The sequence below is a fragment of the Zingiber officinale genome, chromosome 3B (assembly GCF_018446385.1).
Source record: "Zingiber officinale cultivar Zhangliang chromosome 3B, Zo_v1.1, whole genome shotgun sequence".
NCBI lineage: Eukaryota > Viridiplantae > Streptophyta > Magnoliopsida > Zingiberales > Zingiberaceae > Zingiber > Zingiber officinale.
The window spans coordinates 35,981,667-36,000,683 of NC_055991.1; the positions used below are offsets into that span (position 1 = coordinate 35,981,667).

General features: G+C 38.1%; 3 pseudogenes; all 3 read right to left on the reverse strand.

Annotated features, from left to right (window-relative positions):
- Positions 1-13,576: 13,576 nt before the first annotated feature.
- Positions 13,577-13,753, reverse strand: LOC121968694 (annotated as a pseudogene).
- A 517-nt stretch (positions 13,754-14,270) lies between these two features.
- On the reverse strand, positions 14,271-14,442 carry LOC121968709 (annotated as a pseudogene).
- A 380-nt stretch (positions 14,443-14,822) lies between these two features.
- On the reverse strand, positions 14,823-15,000 carry LOC121968701 (annotated as a pseudogene).
- Positions 15,001-19,017: the final 4,017 nt, after the last annotated feature.

Consider the following 19,017-nt stretch of genomic DNA (forward strand, 5'->3'; position numbering starts at 1 on the left):
TCTGGTGGTCTGGACTGAAAAGAGACATTCAAGATATGTCAGTACCTGCCTGACATGTCAACGGGTTAAAGCAGAACATCAAAGACCGGGTGGAGTTCTGCAGCCTATCCAGATCCCAGAGTGGAAGTGGGAGGATATATCTATGGACTTCATAGTAGGACTACCCAGAACCACGAATGGTTATGATGCTATCTGAGTAATAGTGGACAGATTGACCAAGTCTTCTCATTTTCTAGCTATTAGAATATCTTACTCTATCGAACAGCTAGCGTAAATGTATGCTAAAGAGGTTATCAGATTACATGGAGTTCCCAAAATCATAATTTTGGATAGAGATGGTCGCTTTACTTCACACTTCTGGGAGTGTGTTTAGAGAGCCCTTGGCACTAAGCAGCGATTTAGCACGACATTTCATCCTCAAACTGACGGGCAAATAGAATGAATAAATCAAGTTCTGGAGGTCAAGAAATTATGGTAGATTGCCCTCTCTCTTTTCCATAATGTATCTCGTTCACTAGAAGATGTCGGTCATCCATAATGGAGATCACTAGAAGAGTTGGCAAGGTAGCTTATGAGTTGGAACTACCTCAGGAGATGTCGATCATCCATAATGTATTTCATTTCTCAATGCTGAAGAAGCATGTTCCTGATGTAAGCCAAGTGATTGAATCACGGATGGTACAAGTTCAAGAGGATCTCAGTTATGAAAGTTGACCTATTCAGATAATAAATTGAGAAGTTAAGAAGCTGAGGAACAAAGAGATACCGTTAGTTAAAGTGTTATGACAAAGTTAACAGAATGAAGAGGTAACATGGGAACGCGAGGATGATATGAGATAGAAGTATCCATAATTGTTCTAAGTTCGAGGATGAACTTTTTATAAGGTATGGGGGATTGTAACACCTGTAAATTTCCTCTCTTCTAAAAGAGCAAAAAGAAACAGAAGAAAAGGAAAAAAAAATATAAATATAAATGACCCGGGCTGGGATTTGAACTCTAGACCCTTGATTTAAGATGAGTTTAAGTAGCCATTAGTTGGTGGTAAAGCATCACATTGGAAATAGGAAACTATTCATTATATGTAGATTATGTGTGAAGAGATGTTTCAATTTACACTTAGTATAAAAGGGAATGGAAGAGACCAAAAACCTAATTTTTGGTTTCCTCTTCTCCTCCCTAGCTGAAATTCCTCTTCTGCTCTTTTTAGTTTTCGGCCAAGAACCATAGGGTTCCAAGTTTTAAGTTCTTCAAGAGGAGAGTCTAAGAGGAGAGTTTTCACAAGGATTAGTATGCGCGGGAATGGTGACTTGGAGATTAAGGCGTACAAGAGAGGATTGTCTTCCCTACACCCTATAATAATAAGATCTAGTGAAAGGAAGTAAGTACTACTCACCTGCAGTATGAGTTGCTTCGATGATGCATATTGTGATATGTTTTTATGCATGTTAAAGAAGATACATGTTGTGTTATGTTTTATTCATGTTAAATAAGATACATGTTATGATATGTAAGATGTCCTCTAAAGTTTTGGGATTAAGAGCGTGTTTAGAGTATCTTGAATTGTTTCCCATATAGTTTTGGGGCTAAGAAGCATATTCAAAGTGCCCTAAAGTGCTTCCCTATAAGTGTAGGCAATTAAGCGCATATAAGGTGCTTGTTTAAATGACAAGTAAGTGCAAGTATAAGAAAGCAATATGTAAAAGAAAGTATTTTACTTTAAAATGACATGTACTGGACATAAGGTCCATGGGTGGGCTCCTAGATCGCCCCTAGGCCCCTAGATCGCCTAGTAGTACCTTAATAGGTTCAGGATTAACTGCCTTGGATCTTATTAAGAATGCACGCAAAGTGGTACAATGTCGGGCCCAAGCAAGTTTATTATTATTTTCACTAGTTATGTAATATAAAGTTTTCAAACTTCATTGTTTGTCTTAGTAGAAGCCTTCTTAAGTTTGAGAACTTGAGTTATGAAGTGTAACATGGATGAACTCCATAGAATGGAAAAGCTTATGTTTCCATTTCACGTTTACATTGCTAGCATAGTTTTAAGCTGATGTTTTGTATGATAAATCTATTTAAAAAATGCATGCCATGTACTTATTTCTGAATTATGTGTTTTAGCGTGAATTATTGTCAAGTGCGAGTTTTGTTTTTTTCCCAAGCAGTTTTGAAAAGCATATTCTTGTTTTAATGCTTGTTTTGTGAGTAGATGGTACTTACTAAGCATTCGTTTATAGATTTCTATTTCCTTAGACTGCAGATAAAGGTAAAAGAAAACTCAAGTAGGAGAAGCGGCGTTTTGTGTGTGTGTGACGGAACAGTGGAAGGAGATCTGGGAACTTGATATTGTATGGAATGTGATAGATCTTGATGCTAAACTATTTTCTTCTCGCTGCTTACATGAAATACTACCAATAGTTGCTTAGGATGAATTTATCAATTTGGCAATAACAAGAGGGGCAAGGAAGGAAGATCTAAGGTCTCCCCAAAGAGGAGGACCTCTCCTCAAGCAATGAGAGAGAATTCTAAGCCAAGGATGAGAACAAAGGGGAGAACAACCTCTTTTGTAGAGTAGGGTGTGACCCCCACACGGCCCGTGACACGGTCGTGTGGATTCACACGACCTCGTACCTTCTCCTCTCGGCCAAGGTGACACGAACGTGTGGATTCACACAGCCGTGCACCTCTTCCTCTCGACCAAGGTGACACGGCCGTGTGGATTCACACGATCGTGCACCTCTTCCTCGCGGCCAAAGTGATACGGCTGTGTGGATTCACACGGTCGTGCACCTCTTCCTCTCGGCCAAACTGACACGGCCGTGTGAATTCACACGACCGTGCACCTCTTCCTCTCAGCCGAGGTGGCACAACCATGTGATCCTCCCACTGCCCTGCACTGCCAAGGTGACACGGTCGTGTAACCCTCACACGGTCGTGCCTTGCGTCAGCCGGGAATGCCTTACACGGCCGTATGGCACCCACGACCGTGCCAAATTTCGGCCTCGACAAGGCTACACAGTCGGTCAGGGCCACACGGTCCAAACCCGCTAGTAGCCCTAGACTCTCTTCCAACTCCGCTTGACTCTAGTTCATATTCTATCAGTCAAAACAAGTTCAGAGTAGATCTCTGAACCAAGCAGTATATAATGTAAGTATAAACTCAAGCAATGAAAGAGTAACGTCTGACCGAATAGGTAAGGGTAGAAGGTTGGGGTATTACACTTTGAGAGAACATCACATCTATAACCTCTAACTGGGGGGGGGGGGGGGGGGGGGGGTCTTGTAGTCATATACAGTCTTACACCAATTATATTTACCTATATTTTCAAAGTCATCTACATAATCAAATAGTAATTTTATTAGTAGTTTAGATATACTACTATTAGTTGTAAATAAAACGCATATAAAAAAAATATAAAATAACAAGTTGACAAAATTAAGTATCAAGATGGTTCTGGTTATTTGCTAATGTTGATCTACTTGTCCCCTGCTTCCTTCTTTGAACACTCCCGATCCATGAAATGTTGAAGGTAAAGTAGGATAGAGCCGATATCCAAATGTAAAGGAACTTTATCGCCATGATATGAAAGTCCTAGAATCACTGTAATATCTTTTCTTGTGAATCTAATCTTCTAATTTTGAAAGATGAAACACTTAGGATCATAGTCTCAATTGTCAAACATATTTTATACAAAGTCTCTAATGTTTGCAATATGCAATATGTCCAACGTTCAAGCAAATGAGCTTCTACTTAGCAACTCCAGCTGTTGATGATTTGGTTGTAGTGCTTTTGTAAACAACTTAAACTAGGGGGCATTACTTTTTCCCATTGTATTTTCTTATAGTATGCACGAGAAATAAAGTTTCTGTGGGATATTGATGCACTAGATGTCATTTAATTCTGTAATATGATATATTACAATGTTAGTTTTAAATAATAAAAATGATAATTCAGCTAGTTTTGATTAGAATGTTTTGGTTACACTACGTTATAGCAACTACAATTTGGTAGACACTACAACGTGGTGTGATACGAATGTTATAAATGTAAAAATCCACAGCCGATCATGTCCTTCAAGTCGCACGTTGCTTTCTACCACATCGTTTCAAACGAAGTTTTACCATAACATTCCTCTAATATAAAAAAAAAATAAAATTCAATTGAATTTCAAACCACGATGAAATATATTTAACCTTAACTATATTTCATTTAATATGTGTAATCATAAATAGTCATTGGCTCAACAAGCAGTATATAATAGTCCATACTTTCTACCTATGGATAGTTTCTAGCTATGGATAGAAAAGTATTCTATATACTTTTTGCAAATCTGGGACAATTTGGTAGAAGCTATAATGTGGTGTGATAAGAATGTTGTAGTAGTTACCAAATCTTTACTGCTACAACATTCTTGGTTACCTCCCTTAAGATTTCCATTGTCTAGCTTCACTCACCAGGGCTTCCATCACTTAGGGTTGCCTCCTCCTAAGATTTTCATTGCGTAGCTTCAATCACTAAGATTTACCCTTGCCTAACTAATTTAGGATTTTTCCTTGCTAGTCATCTAGCCAAAAGGCCGAGAAATGTATTCTTTCTAACGTCGTCGACCCAAAGTATTTATAGAAGTTTCTCCGCTCGTGATATTGTCGATCCTATGATGTGGGATTAAAGAGAAACATGACAGTGTATATTTTTTTTATTAAAAAATAATGAGAGAAAATTATGATTAATAAGTCTTAAAAATATTAAGATAATTTATTTTAAATTTCATCAAAATTAGTATATTTTCTTAATTAAATAGTAATGTAGTAAGATTTCCAAATATTTAATACCGTATTTTTTTTTATAATATATTTATTGGGTAGTTAAGGAATTATATTATCAGAATGCTCAAACAATAGAAATAAGACTATTATGGATAGTAAATAATTTTTTACTATAATTGTTAGTTAATTAACGTGGCAAAGAAGGTAAAAATAAATAAATAAATAAGTCAATAAATAAAATATAATTAATAACCAATCCTTCCCGTGATATTTATTGCTTAATTACTCTTCTCATCGCTACCTCCGGCGATAAAACCGTGAGAAGGCGGCAGAGACAGCCTGATCCCGACGCCTTTGCTCGCCTGATGACGGACCAGAATAACAAGCGCCGGCGTGAACAGGGAGGCAGGCTGGAGGACCGCCTCACTTCCCTCCACGACGACCTCCTTATCTTCATCCTCTCCTTCCTCTCCATCAAGCAACGCGTCGCCCTCTCCGCTGTCTGCGCCCGCTTCCGCCTCCTCCTCCCCTCCATCCCCCGACTCGACGCCTTCCGCCTCGACGTCCGGTTTCCATCCGACGGCGACGGCGTCGACATCCACGAAGATCTCACCATCCCCCGTGCTCTGATTCGCCAATGCCACCTCGTCTTCCACTTCGTCGTCGATTTACTCATACCCCACGAAAATCAGCTCGTCGACTCCCTCGTCGACACGGGCGTGCAAAACCTCGCCCTCGAAGCCTCTGGCAACGGATTTTTGTATCTCAGCGACAGGGAAAACTGCTGCATCTTCCACATCAAGTCGCTGAGGGGTCTCTTCTTGAACAGAAGCTTCAGGGCTTCGAAATACTCCGATCGTCGTCCCCTCTCGCCCTTGGGCTGCGCCTTCCTCACCATCCTTGAAATGAAATTCAGCGTCGTTAGCGATGATTTCCTGTGCAACCTCCTCGCCTCCTGCCCTTTCCTCGAGAAACTTCATCTCTTCCGTTGCTATTTGCTCCAGCATGGCATGGACAAGCTAAGCTTCCACTCCGCCTCACTCAAGCGTTTAATCCTGTTCCAGATGCACATGCTTCCCTCCATCTTCACCATCGACGTCCGCGCCCCACAGCTCGAGTTTCTCATCATGGACGTCGTCACCACGATTCACATAGAAGCCCCCAAGGTCCGGAACGCGTCGCTCCTTCTCTCCCTAAAGGCGCCGGCAGATCCTCTAGATGCATTGATGAACCTTTTCGGGGCTTCTTTTCCGAGTCGAACCGCTACGCTCTTCCTGAATTTTAGGAAAATCCCAAACGTGAGAGAAGATCGATCATTCGATCGATCAAGCTGGCCAGCCTTCTTAATTTTCATGTATACTTTGTTTGATTGATATATATATACATTTATATTTGACAAAATTTGTTTTAATTGACAGAACCTATTAGCAGCGAGAAACGGAATTGATATAGTTAATTCAGTCTTCCTGCTCGACTTCAATTTGCAAGATCAGTCGTCGACTACGATATTCACCGAGTTGCTGAAGAAGTGCAATGACGGCAATACCAAGTTTGATATACACGTAGATCCTACGCGTATGCAGAGCAGCACTGAAGCAGCAAAGGACGACCAACACTTGCTCCATGGTTCGACAGGATTGGAACTGATTAACTTACAACTGAAGATGTCAAAGAGAATATTTGAAGGGTTTCTCTCAAATCGGAAGAAGATGGAGAAGTTCAAGGATATCGGATTGGAAATGCTGAGAAGGCGCACCAACAAAGAGCAATTTATGGATATATTAGGATCCCAAGAATCTCTCAAAGTATCTTCCGATGTTGATAACTGTCTTGAAATGAAAATTTAGTATTTTTTTTTATTAATTTTTAGTTTTTCGAATAAATTTATTTAGGTTTATTAGAATATTTTATTAGGAAAATTAAATAGTGTTGTTAATGTATAAAAGAGGATTGGCCATGTATATATTTTTAAAGGTCCTATTAGAGTCAAATTCTTTCTAAAACCTAAATTTTATTTTTTCCCCCTTAAATCATAGATTTTATCTATCAATACCTTAAAAAAAATACAACCGTAACCGTTGATGCACAACTAAGGAATAATTAGTCATATCTTAATTAATTAGCTGTGTTAGAATTTTTTTTATTTACTTATCAAAGTTATTCAAACTATTTTTAAAAAAATCTTATAAGTTAAACTGAACTATCTATTTTACCACACATAAGAGAGTGAAAGAACCTACTGATTTCTTATGCAAATTGAGGACTTAAAATATTTTTAAAAATTTAAAATTTTAGCATGCACAGGATGAAGAGAGTATAAAGAAAGTTATTAATATCGTCTTATAATAAATTAAAGGTATTTTAGTTCAGATTATAATACAAAAGAAAATTAAATTCTTAAAATAATCCTTAAATTGATAGAGTTTATGAATCAAGAGTTTTTTAATATCCTGAGAATTAGTCGAGTCAGAGAAATATATTAGACTAAATCACTTAATATTTCATCTTTGGATGGTTAAAGCGGTGATGCTTTGATTAAAATAGTAACAAAGAGGTCATGCTAATTAATAGTAAGGTGATGATGAATTTATGAAATTAGCACTAAAGTGCTGATGTTAAAACAATACTAAAATGGTAATGCCTTGTTTAAAATAGGACTAAGTGGTGGTATTTTAAGTTTTTATTCGCCAAAATAATTTTTAATTTCCTTTTTTTATATATAATTACTATGAAAATATAAAATTTTAAATTTTGTTACTTTTATTAAGGTTCTTTTAATTTTATAATTTTTTTATAATATTCTTTTATATATTTTTAAAAAATTTAATTTTTTATTGATAATAAAAAAGCCCATCAATGTTGGCTATTAATTTATAAACAACAGAAACTTAATTAGTCATAGAATAAGGCGCTAAGTTTGAGTACATATCTATTTTATACCAAACCAAATGAATAAGAAAAACAAATAGCAAAATATCTGGTTGATGATCTCAACCAGATAGGTCACGCTGAAAAGAAACATAGTCCTTAAATAATGAGTTGTTTTTTTAAAAAATAATAATTCTATCGGATGCGGTGATAAAGGGGTCCATCAAATATGGATAAAAGGAGGAAGATAGCAATCGACGTGGAGGTCAAAATTAAGGGGGTCAATGCTAGAGGACCAACATGACCCACTAAAAGGTAGCCGAGTGGAGCCCTACATTAAGGACCGACCAGGCATGAGTCACCCGACCGACAATGGGATGAGCCAAGCGAAGGTGCGTGTAGATGACTGAATCGCTATTCCGGTTGTGCAAGAACATACTATCTAGACTCGTCGTCACAGGGAAGAGTAGCCGAGTAGAGGAATACTATGCCAAGAAGAGGAATACTCGGCCGAGCAGAGGAGTACTCTACCTATCAGCTATCCTGCTTAGACGATCGGCAAGAATGCTGACATGTATTTGGATATATTTTTGGAAGATGGTGCTACCGACACGTGGCAAGGTCTACTGGCGGATCATACAATAGACTAAATCACTTAATATTTCATCATTGGATGATTAAAGTGGTGATGCTTTGATTAAAATAGTATCAAAGTGGTGATGCTAATTAATAGTAAGGTGATGATGAATTGATGAAATTAGCACTAAAGTGGTGATGTCAAAACAATACTAAAATGGTAATGCCTTGTTTAAAATAGGACTAAGTGGCGGTATTTTAAGTTTTAATGCGCCAAAATAATTTTTAATTTTCTTTTTTATATATAATTACTATGAAAATATAAAATTTTAAATTTTGTTACTTTTATTAAGGTTCTTTTAATTTTATAATTTTTTATAATATTCTTTTATATATTTTTTAAAAATTTAATTTTTTGTCAACAATAAAGAAACCCATCCATGTTGGCTATTAATTTATAAACAACAAAAACGTAATTAGTCATAGAATAAGACACTAAGTTTGAGTACATATCTATGTTATACCAAACGAATAAGAAAAACGAATAGCAAAATATCTGATTGATGATCTCAACTAGATAGGTCACGTTGAAAAGAAGAATAGTCCTTAAATAATGAGTTGATTTTTTTTAAATAATAATTCTACCAGATGTGGTGATAAAGGGGCCCATCAAATATGAATAAAAGGAGGAAGATAGCAATCGACGTGGAGGTCAAAGTTAAGAGGGTCAACGCCAGAGGATCAACATGGCCCACTAAAAGGTAACCGAGCGGAGCCCTACATTAAGGACCGACCGGGCATGAGTCACCCGACCGGCAATGGGATGAGCCAAGTGAAGGTGCGTGTAGATGACTGAATCGCTATTTCGATCGTGCAAGAACATACTATCTAGACTCATCGTCGCAGGGAAGAGTAGCCGAGCAGAGGAATACTCTGCCGAGAAGAAGAATACTCAGCTGAGCAGAGGACTACTCTATCGACCAACTATCCCGCTCGGATGATCGGTAGAAACACTGACGTGTATTTGGATATACTTTTGGAAGATGGTGCTATCGACACGTGGCATGGTCTACAGGCGGATCATACGATAGATAAATCGGAGAATGTGTCCATGATAAATTGGAGAACGTGTCCGTGACCACGTGTCTATGACCAATTGGTGAATGTATCCACGACTAATATTTAAGAACATGCCCATGCCAAGAAAAGCGTCCTCTCACCCATCAGGACATTATATAAAGAGGGGTCCGTACATTAGCGCGGATACATATTATTCATTATTTTATGATTATACTACTGTTGTTCCACCTTCTTCTTCGTATCAATGACATACTTGAGCGTCGAAGGGCTAATGCCGGGGACCCCTTCCTTGGGTTAGCATTGATGTTTCTTATGCTTATAAATCGGAGCGTGGTCTACATCCAGTCAATGCAGTAGCCACATCCCTAGCTTTCCGTCTCCACTATTTTTGGACAGGATCATATTGACACCGTCTATGGGAACGTAGCCTGAACATGAAATGCGAAGATGGAGGGAGTTGGATGACTCACCACGGTTATTTTAACAAAAGAGGAGCTTGATGCGTTGATACAAGTCCGAGAGGCAAAAATAGTGGAGCAACAACAGCAATAGGCGCTGGCTGTTCGCCAGTTATAGGAGCCCGCGACCTTAGCAGCGGGTCATGTAGCTGGATGTGGAAACCGAGCGGATCATGTATTTGTTTGGGGACATAGTAAGAAGCAGGCTAAAACTTACAGAGACACGCTCCACGCGTTGATCTCCTTCTATCGAGCATTGTTCCACACTCTAGAAGAGGAGCAGGGCCGAGTGGATAAGGAACGAGGATCCTCCTCAAACGACGTGCCCATTCGGGATGCATGTAAAGGGACAACACTAAGGAATGAAGTCGGTCACATCTGCGAGGTCCAGTTTCCTAGCTGGCTCGCCAATGTCGTGTCGGTCTCTAAACTAGGCAACAAATGGCGAATCTGCATCGACTTTTATGATCTAAATAAGGCTTGTCCGAAGGACTTTTATCCCCTGCTAAGGATAGACTATATGGTGGACTCCATGGCGGGCTGCGAGCTGATCTGCATGCTCGATGCATATCAATGTTACCACCAAGTACCGCTCGCTCGGGAGGATCAGGAAAAGGTCAGCTTCATCACTGAAGCGGCAAAGAACGACCAATAATAGCTCCATGGCTCGACAGGATTGGAGCTGATAACTTACAAATGAAGATGTTAAAGAGGAGATTTGAAGGGTTTCACTCAAATTAAAAGAAGATGGAGAAATTCAAGGATATCGGATTAGAAATGCTGAGACTAAAATGGTAATACTTTCTTACTTTGAATGTCTCTTGAAGGTGGAAAATACAACACCACTTTATCTCCCAAAACTTCCAAGAATTGGTGAGCAAACCGGAGAGGAGAGCCCTAGAGCAACAATCATGTAAATCTCTTTTCTAGGACTTCTTCGAGCGACATAATCTCTTAAGAACTTCTTAAGCAATTACCACGTTAGTAACCTACGCAGTGTTAGTAATAGTCCTAAGAGCCAATTATGACATGATTAGACTTATTGGGTTATTAGGTTAATGGTTAATATAATATAATAATCCAACCTATTAAGAGGAAAATAAAGAGAAGTTTAATCCGAATTAGACTCATTGAGTTAGACTCAATTGGATCCAATTATTGGATTGAGTCTAATTTGAATTAGATTCATGGAGTCAATTTGATGTCCATGGAGTCAATTGGGATTGATAAGGTTCAATGAGTTAGACTCATTGGGTGAACTTGGATTCACCAAGGAAGAGGAAAAGTCAATTTTGACTTGACCAAAAGGGAAGAGGAAAGGTCAATTTTGATTTGACCAAAAGACTCTTCATGAAAGATGACTAAGAGTCAATTCATGAATAAGATCAAGAGGCAAAAGGGAGATTAAGAGCTAAATGGACTTTTGGTGTTCCATGAGAGTGCAAAAGGAGGAATTTTGGTCATTGATTGTAAAAAAAAGTTCATTTTTATCTTCTTCTCCTTCCTCCTCTTCTTCCTCTTGGCTGATCCTTCCTCATGGCCAAATCATCTCGTGTGGCTAGCACCACAAAGTTGGTTCTTCTCCATATCGAGAGTTTGTGAGATGAACGGAACATGTTCATGTGGATACCGTAAAGGCGCGGACACTTGATCGCGCTGAGACTTGCATCCAAAGAAAGGTTGCTTCTGGAATTACGAAGGGCACGCATCAAAGGTATAATCCTCTCATGCAAGACTTAGTGTAGGATCGAAAAGAATTTAGATATCTCCACAATAGCATGATATTGTCCACTCTGGGCCTAAGCCCTCATGGTTTTGCTCTTGGGCTCTCCCCAAAAGGCCTCATGCCAATGGAGATATCTTTTTCTTATAAACCCATGATCTTTTCCATGTGTTTTCCATGTGTCTTCCTGCCCCTCGGTCTACTCGACCTACTAGGACTTCCTTACCTAGCCGCAACTAGGACTTCCTGCCCCTCGGTCCACCCGACCTACTAGGACTTCCTGCCTGGTGTTTGGTCTTCTTGATCTGAACATAGGAGCCCCCACTTTCTTTGTTCGAGGTCAATATTGTACTCACATGGTTCAATCAGACCATAGCTCTTGTGCACAGTCGGCGGTTAAACCTTCTGACAGTCCGGGCTCTGATACCAATTGTAGGATCGAAAAGAATTTAGATATCTCAACAATAGCATGATATTGTCCACTCTGGGCCTAAGCCCTCATGATTTTGCTCTTGGGCTCTCCCCAAAAGGCCTCATGCCAATGGAGATATCTTTTTTCTTATAAACCCATGATCTTTTCCATGTGTTTTCAATATGGGACTATGTTTGCAACCTTGCAACCCCAACACTTAGTATATGGTTTTCTTTCGCATGGATCCTCTTGATAAGGAACTAGATATTTTCCGCTGCGCTTTCATGTGTTTAGCGCCCTAATTCCTTACAGTAGTATCAGGGCCACTTGCGAAGGGATATACTAAGTTGTTAGAATTTTATATGTGATATAAAACTGCATGATAGGTTTACTATGATCTACAAATTGTGAGTTTTTGTCATATTATGAGTTTTGGTCATAATTGAGAATTTCGGCTAGATTATGAATCTTCGCTAAAATTATTTTGTTGGGAATGAAACATAGTTGGTACTATGACCAGCAAGGTCTCGACCAATGGTGTCTTGTTGCTACTGTGTCGCGCACCTTTCCTAGAGCTTCCCCAGTAGCAAAGCATCATGTCGTAGCTTTCCTTTTGAGCACACGAAATATGTGTAGTAGAAGAATTGATGTATTGAACATAGAGTCTTCGTCTCCTTTTATAGAGTTTGATCAGATCCTTATCTGGATCAACTCTTATTTTGATGAAGCTATATCTAGATAAAGCCTTATATCTATCCACATCATCTAGCTTATCCTCATCTTGATCCAAATCATAAAGATGATCTTTTGCAATATCATCTTAGTTGTCAACATTTTTGACAACTCATCAATATAAACAAAACCCAGTCGGTCTACCTGAACTGATTTAGGTCCGGTTCGACCCAAGTCAAGTCCGGTTCACCTATTTGCATTTGTCTACTCTCTGTTTTGTTTCCAGCTCCAGGTTCTTGTAAAATGGTTATACAAACACAGACAAGCAACCTAGCCTATATCTATAAGTCTACATGACCTACTAGGCTTATCTTTTGCTTGGAGGCCCCTCCTTCAACTTTACCATCTAAGGGTCAATCCCTTAGGATCAAGCTACACTCTTGTAAGTCTATCCGACCGACTAGGCTTCATGCTTAGACTGCATACAAGACTTTACCATTACCTAGGGTTATCTCCCCTAGGATTTCCATTGCCGAGTTTCACACACCAAGACTTCGACCACCTGGGGTTATCTTCCCTTAGAATTTTTACTGTCTAACTTCACTCACCAGGACTTCCACCACCTAGGGTTAACTCTTCTTAGGATTTCCACTGCCTGACTTCACTCACCAAAACTTCCACCACCTAGGGTTACCTCCCTTAGGATTTCCATTACCTAGCTTCACTCACCAAGACTTCCATCACCTAGGGTTACCTCCTTTTAAGATTTTCACTGTATAGCTTCAATCACTAAGATTTACCCTTGCCTAACTAATTTAGGACTTTTCCTTGCTAGTCATCTAGTCTTGACTAGACTTTTCTCTTCCAAACATCAAGTCCTGTTTAGTTTAACCCTTAGTCAAACTGACCAGACTTAGGTATATTGTTAAATATCAATACCCTGAAAACTGGTCGCACCCGCATTGTATGGGTAATATAATGCATGAATACGGATAAATTATTGTCATATGCCCATAAATTAGACTTGGTAAGGTCTATGTAGTAATGCAACCCAAGGGTAATGCTCGAGAACCCAAATAACAAGTTACTGTAATGGACTTTCCCTCATAAAAATTAATTTAATTTGTTGTATTATATATTAAACTGATAAGAACGGATACTATACTTGATCTTAGCCAAAAGGCCGAGAAAGGTATTCTTTCTAACATCGTCGAACTGAAGTATTTATATAAATTTCTTCGCTCGTGATATTGCCGATCCAAAGATGTGGGATTAAAGAGAAGCATTACAGTGTATATATTTTTATTAAAAAATAATGAGAGAAAATTATTAATAAGTCTTAAAATTATTAATATAATTTATTTAAAATTTCATCAAAATTAGCTATTAAAGGTATAGTTTCTTAATTAAATAGTAATATAGTAAGATTTCCAAATATCTAATACCGTATTTTTTTATAATATATTTATTGGGTAGTTAACGGATTATATTATCAGAATGCTCAAACAATAGAAATAAGACTATTATGGATAGTGAATAATTTTTTACTATAATTGTTAGTTAATTAACGTGGTAACGAAGGTAAAGAATAACTTGATCAAATTTAGATACATTGTTAAATATCAAAATTCTAAAATAAAATCTGGCTGCACCTGTATTATATATGTAATATAATGATGAATACAGATAAATTATTGTCATATGCCCATAAATTAGACTTGGTAAGTTCTATGTAGTAATGCAACTCAAGGGCGATGCTCAAGAACCCAAACAACAAGTTACAATGAACTTTTCCTTATAAAAAATTAATTTAATTTTTCTATTAGATATTAAACTAATAAGAATGGACTACACTTGATCTTAGCCAAAATATCAAGAAAAATATTCTTTCTAACGCCGTCGACCCAAATTATTAATAAATCTTAAAATTATTAAAATAATTTATTTTAAATTTCACCAAAATTAGCTATTAAAGGTATAGTTTCTTAATTAAATAGTAATGTAGTAAGATTTCCAAATATTTAATACCGTATTTTTTTTATAATATATTTATTGGGTAGTTAACGGATTATATTATTAGAAAGCTCAAACAATAGAAATAAGACTATTATGGATAGTATATAATTGTTTACTATAATTGTTAGTTAATTAACGTGGTAATGAAGGTAAAGAATAAATTGACCAGACATTGTTAAATATCAAAATCCTAAAATAAAATTTGATTGCACCCGCATTGTAATAAATTATTATCATATGCCCATAAATTAGACTTGGTAAGGACGATGTATTAATGCAACGCAAGGGTGATGCTCGAGAACTCAAACACCAAGTTAGTGTAATGAATTTTCCCTTATAAAAAATTAATTTAATTTTTTCTATTAGATATTAAACTGATAAGAATAGATAATACATTTGATCTTAGCCAAAATGTCGAGAAAGGTATTCTTTCTAACGTCGTCGATCCAAAGTATTTATAGAAATTTTTCCGCTCGTGATATTGCCGATCCTATGATGTGAGATTAAAGAGAATCATGACAGTGTATAATTTTTTATTAATAAATAATGAGAGAAAATTATTAATAAGTCTTAAAATTATTTTTGGTGTGAAAAAAATAATAACATAATTTAATTTAAATTTCACCAAAATTAACTATTAAAGGTATAGTTATTTAATTAAATAGTAATGTTGTTAGATTTCCAAATATTTAATACCGTATTTTTTTTATAATATATTTATTGGGTAGTTAAGGAATTATATTATCAGAATGCTCAAACAACAGAAATAAGACTATTTTGGATAATAAATAATTTTTTACTATAATTGTTAGTTAATTAACGTGGTAATGAAGGTAAAAAATAAATAAATAAGTCAATAAATAAAATAGAATTAATAACCAATCCTTCCCGTGATATTTATTGCTTAATTACTCTTCTCATCGCTACCTCCGGCAATAAAATCGTGAGAAGGCGGCAGAGACAGCTTGATCCTGACGCCTTTGCTCGCCTGATGACGGACCAGACTAACAAGCGCCGGCGTGAACAGGGAGGCAGGCTGGAGGACCGCCTCACTTCCCTCCACGACGACCTCCTTATCTTCATCCTCTCCTTCCTCTCCATCAAGCAACGCGTCGCCCTCTCCGCTGTCTGCGCCCGCTTCCGCCTCCTCCTCCCCTCCATCCCCCGACTCGACGCCTTCCGCCTCGAAGTCCGGCTTCCCACCGACGGCGTCTACGTCCACAAAGATCTCACCATCCCCCGTGCTCTGATTCGCCAATGCCACCTCGTCTTCCACTTCGTCGTCGATTTACTCATACCCCACGAAAATCAGCTCGTCGACTCCCTCGTCGACACGGGCGTGCAAAACCTCACCCTCGAAGCCTCTGGCAACGGATTTTTGTATCTCAGCGACAGCGAAAACTGCTGCATCTTCAACATCAAGTCGCTGAGGAGTCTCATCTTGAACAGAAGCTTCAGGGTTTCGAAATACTCAGATCGCCGTCCCCTCTCGCCCTTGGGCTGCGCCTTCCTCACCTTCCTTCAAATGAAATCCAGCGTCGTTAGCTATGATTTCCTATGCAACCTCCTCGCCTCCTGCCCTTTCCTCGAGACACTCCATCTCTTCCGTTGCTATTTGCTCCAGCATGGCATGGACAAGCTAAGCTTCCACTCCGCCTCCATCAAGCGTTTAACCCTGCTCCAGACGTGCATGCTTCCCTCCATCATCACCATCGACGTCCGCGCCCCACAGCTCGAGTTTCTCATCATGGACGTCGTCACCACGATTCGCATAGAAGCCCCCAAGGTCTCGAACGCGTCGCTCCTCCTATATTCGCTAGCAGATCCTCTAGATGCATTGATGAACACTACAAAAAAAACCAGCATTACCGACAGATTTATCCGTCGGAATTCCGTCGCTATAGACATATAGCGACGGAATTCCGACAGAATAATTTCTGTTGGTAAAATATCCGCCGGCTTCTATTACCGACGGAAACAGAATTCTGACGGTATTTTATACCGACGGAAATTAAGTTTCTGTCGGTAACGTACCGACAGAAAATACATTCCGTCGGTATAATAACGATATTCTCCATCACCGATTGAGCGACATTCTCCGACGGAACAACATCTTCCGTCGGTAAATACCGACGGAAAAGGCTGATCCGTCGGTATTTACCGACGGAACAGGATAATCCGTCGGTAATTACCGACGGAAAATCCCTTTTCCGTATACCGACGGAACAACTTTTTCCGTCGGTAATCACCGACGGATCATCCTGTTCCGTCGGTTGCCCGAAGTGATGCATCGAACTAAAAGTTCGATAATTACCGACGGAATATTTTCCGTCGGTAATCCGTCGGAATTTCAAAAAAAAATTTCCAGCTTCTTTTCGTTTACACGTTGTTCCCATATACATTTTCCACATATATAAACAAACCATCACACTCGATGGTTTCATACAATATCCACACAACAAATACAATCCACAATAAATATAATCTACATCAAATATAATCTACACACATATATCTATCATATGATAATCACAAACTAATAAAATCCACAAAAAAAACCATATTCCATATAATCCATAGCTAACTAAATCTACAGAATATATATTCTACACATATCCATATCAAAAATCAAGTTTACATAACACATACCGAACTAAAATGTAGTCCCAATAATACAAGAACGGGAAATCGTAGAGAAAATCCTGTAAAAAGACAAATACAAAATGATGTTTAAATAAACAGTTTGCATATTTATATATTAAGAATTTTATATGAAATAATACCTGAACAAAAAGTGAGCAAATGATGTAGTGAAGAGCCAATATGTATATATAACTGAACGTGACTCCTGAAACATATAGTAATAAAACCTTTAGAAATAAACATGTTATAATATCAAAACAGGCTCACGTTCTATATAATAAATAAAAAACTAAAGTATAGCTGAACTAACAAACCTCAAAAAGCTAACGACCACCGTCTGATAGATCTGGAGTCTCCTGTGACTCAGATCCCTGTGATGCTTGGGTGAAAGAAGCCACGATTGCCCGCATTTGGGCCATGAGATCTTCATTACTCTTGTCACGTTCAGCTCTCTTCTTCTCCTCATCAGCTCTCTTCTTCTCCTCATCAGCTCTCCACTGATCCATATCAGCCATCCTCTGATCCATTGATTTCAGCTGAGACCGCAGTTCTTGATTTTCACGTCTTAAAGACTGCATCTCACCAGAAGAAGAGGAACTAGCACGGCCTACTGGATTCCTCAAATGATCAAATGCCACTTTGGCCTGAGAGCCAAGGCCGTAGAGGGTGGAGTTTTTTGTCCTTCCACCGACAACATCATAATATATCTCATTTAGATCGTCGGTGGATAAAGACTGTGACTCTCCACCCTCTGCTGATGGCTGAGATGCCTGAGCCACCCGTTCTGTCATTTCTTGCTGCATAAAAAATAATATAGTATCCAATTTGATATGTATTACTAATTACTAATCAAGATATAAATGAACAAATGTAATAAAGTTAATTATCTTACATGTAGAATTTGAGATCGAGAATCAACAAATGACCCATCTTTCTTCTTGTGGGTCTTCAGAAAAATCTCCATACATGTAGGCTGTCGGGCAAGCTCACGTTCCTACATTTATAAATTAAGGAAAAAATTAATATGCTCAACAATACAAGGTTGGTAATAAATACAAAATTTGTTATAAAGTATAATTTTAAATTATACTCACCAGATCAATGGTATGCTCAACAATAGATCTGGATCCTGACGTATGCCGAGCGGTTCCGGTGCTCGGGCCACCTGGTTCTGTATTCCTATTTGCTTTTGCCTTTTCGGCATTAGCTTGCCACCTTTCTGCAGCCCAGGTGGCCGTCCATGCACTCCATATCACCTCCGAAACATACGCAGGCCTAGTGCCCTTCTTTCTCATGTAATACATATGATCTCTGTAGAGTTTGGCACAATAAGTATTCCATGTAGCTTTAAATTGATCTTCTTGTCCGTCCACCCAAGTATATCTTTTCTATAATTATAAGTTAAACATTTAGTTTAAATGATATAAATGATAACTATATTATAGAATGTGAATTAAATATATTAAATTTACTCACCACAAATTCATTATAATAAAATAGCTTCATCTCCTGGTCTACATGCCTCCATGTAGTACCAGACGCGCTAACTCGTTCCTTAAATTTTGCAGTGATATATGTGGCAACTCTGTGCCCATCCGGAGTGAACCTGCACAAAAATAGACCTTTAGGTTATGAGAAATATATTATAACTAATGTTATATATAAACTTGAATAATTAATAAGACAATATACTTACGAGTCCCCGACAACGGTAAGGACTTTGTGGCCACGGGGTGCCACAGCCTGCTGCTCTGCCATGATAATATCTACAAAATAACATTGCAACACATCATAAAAAGGT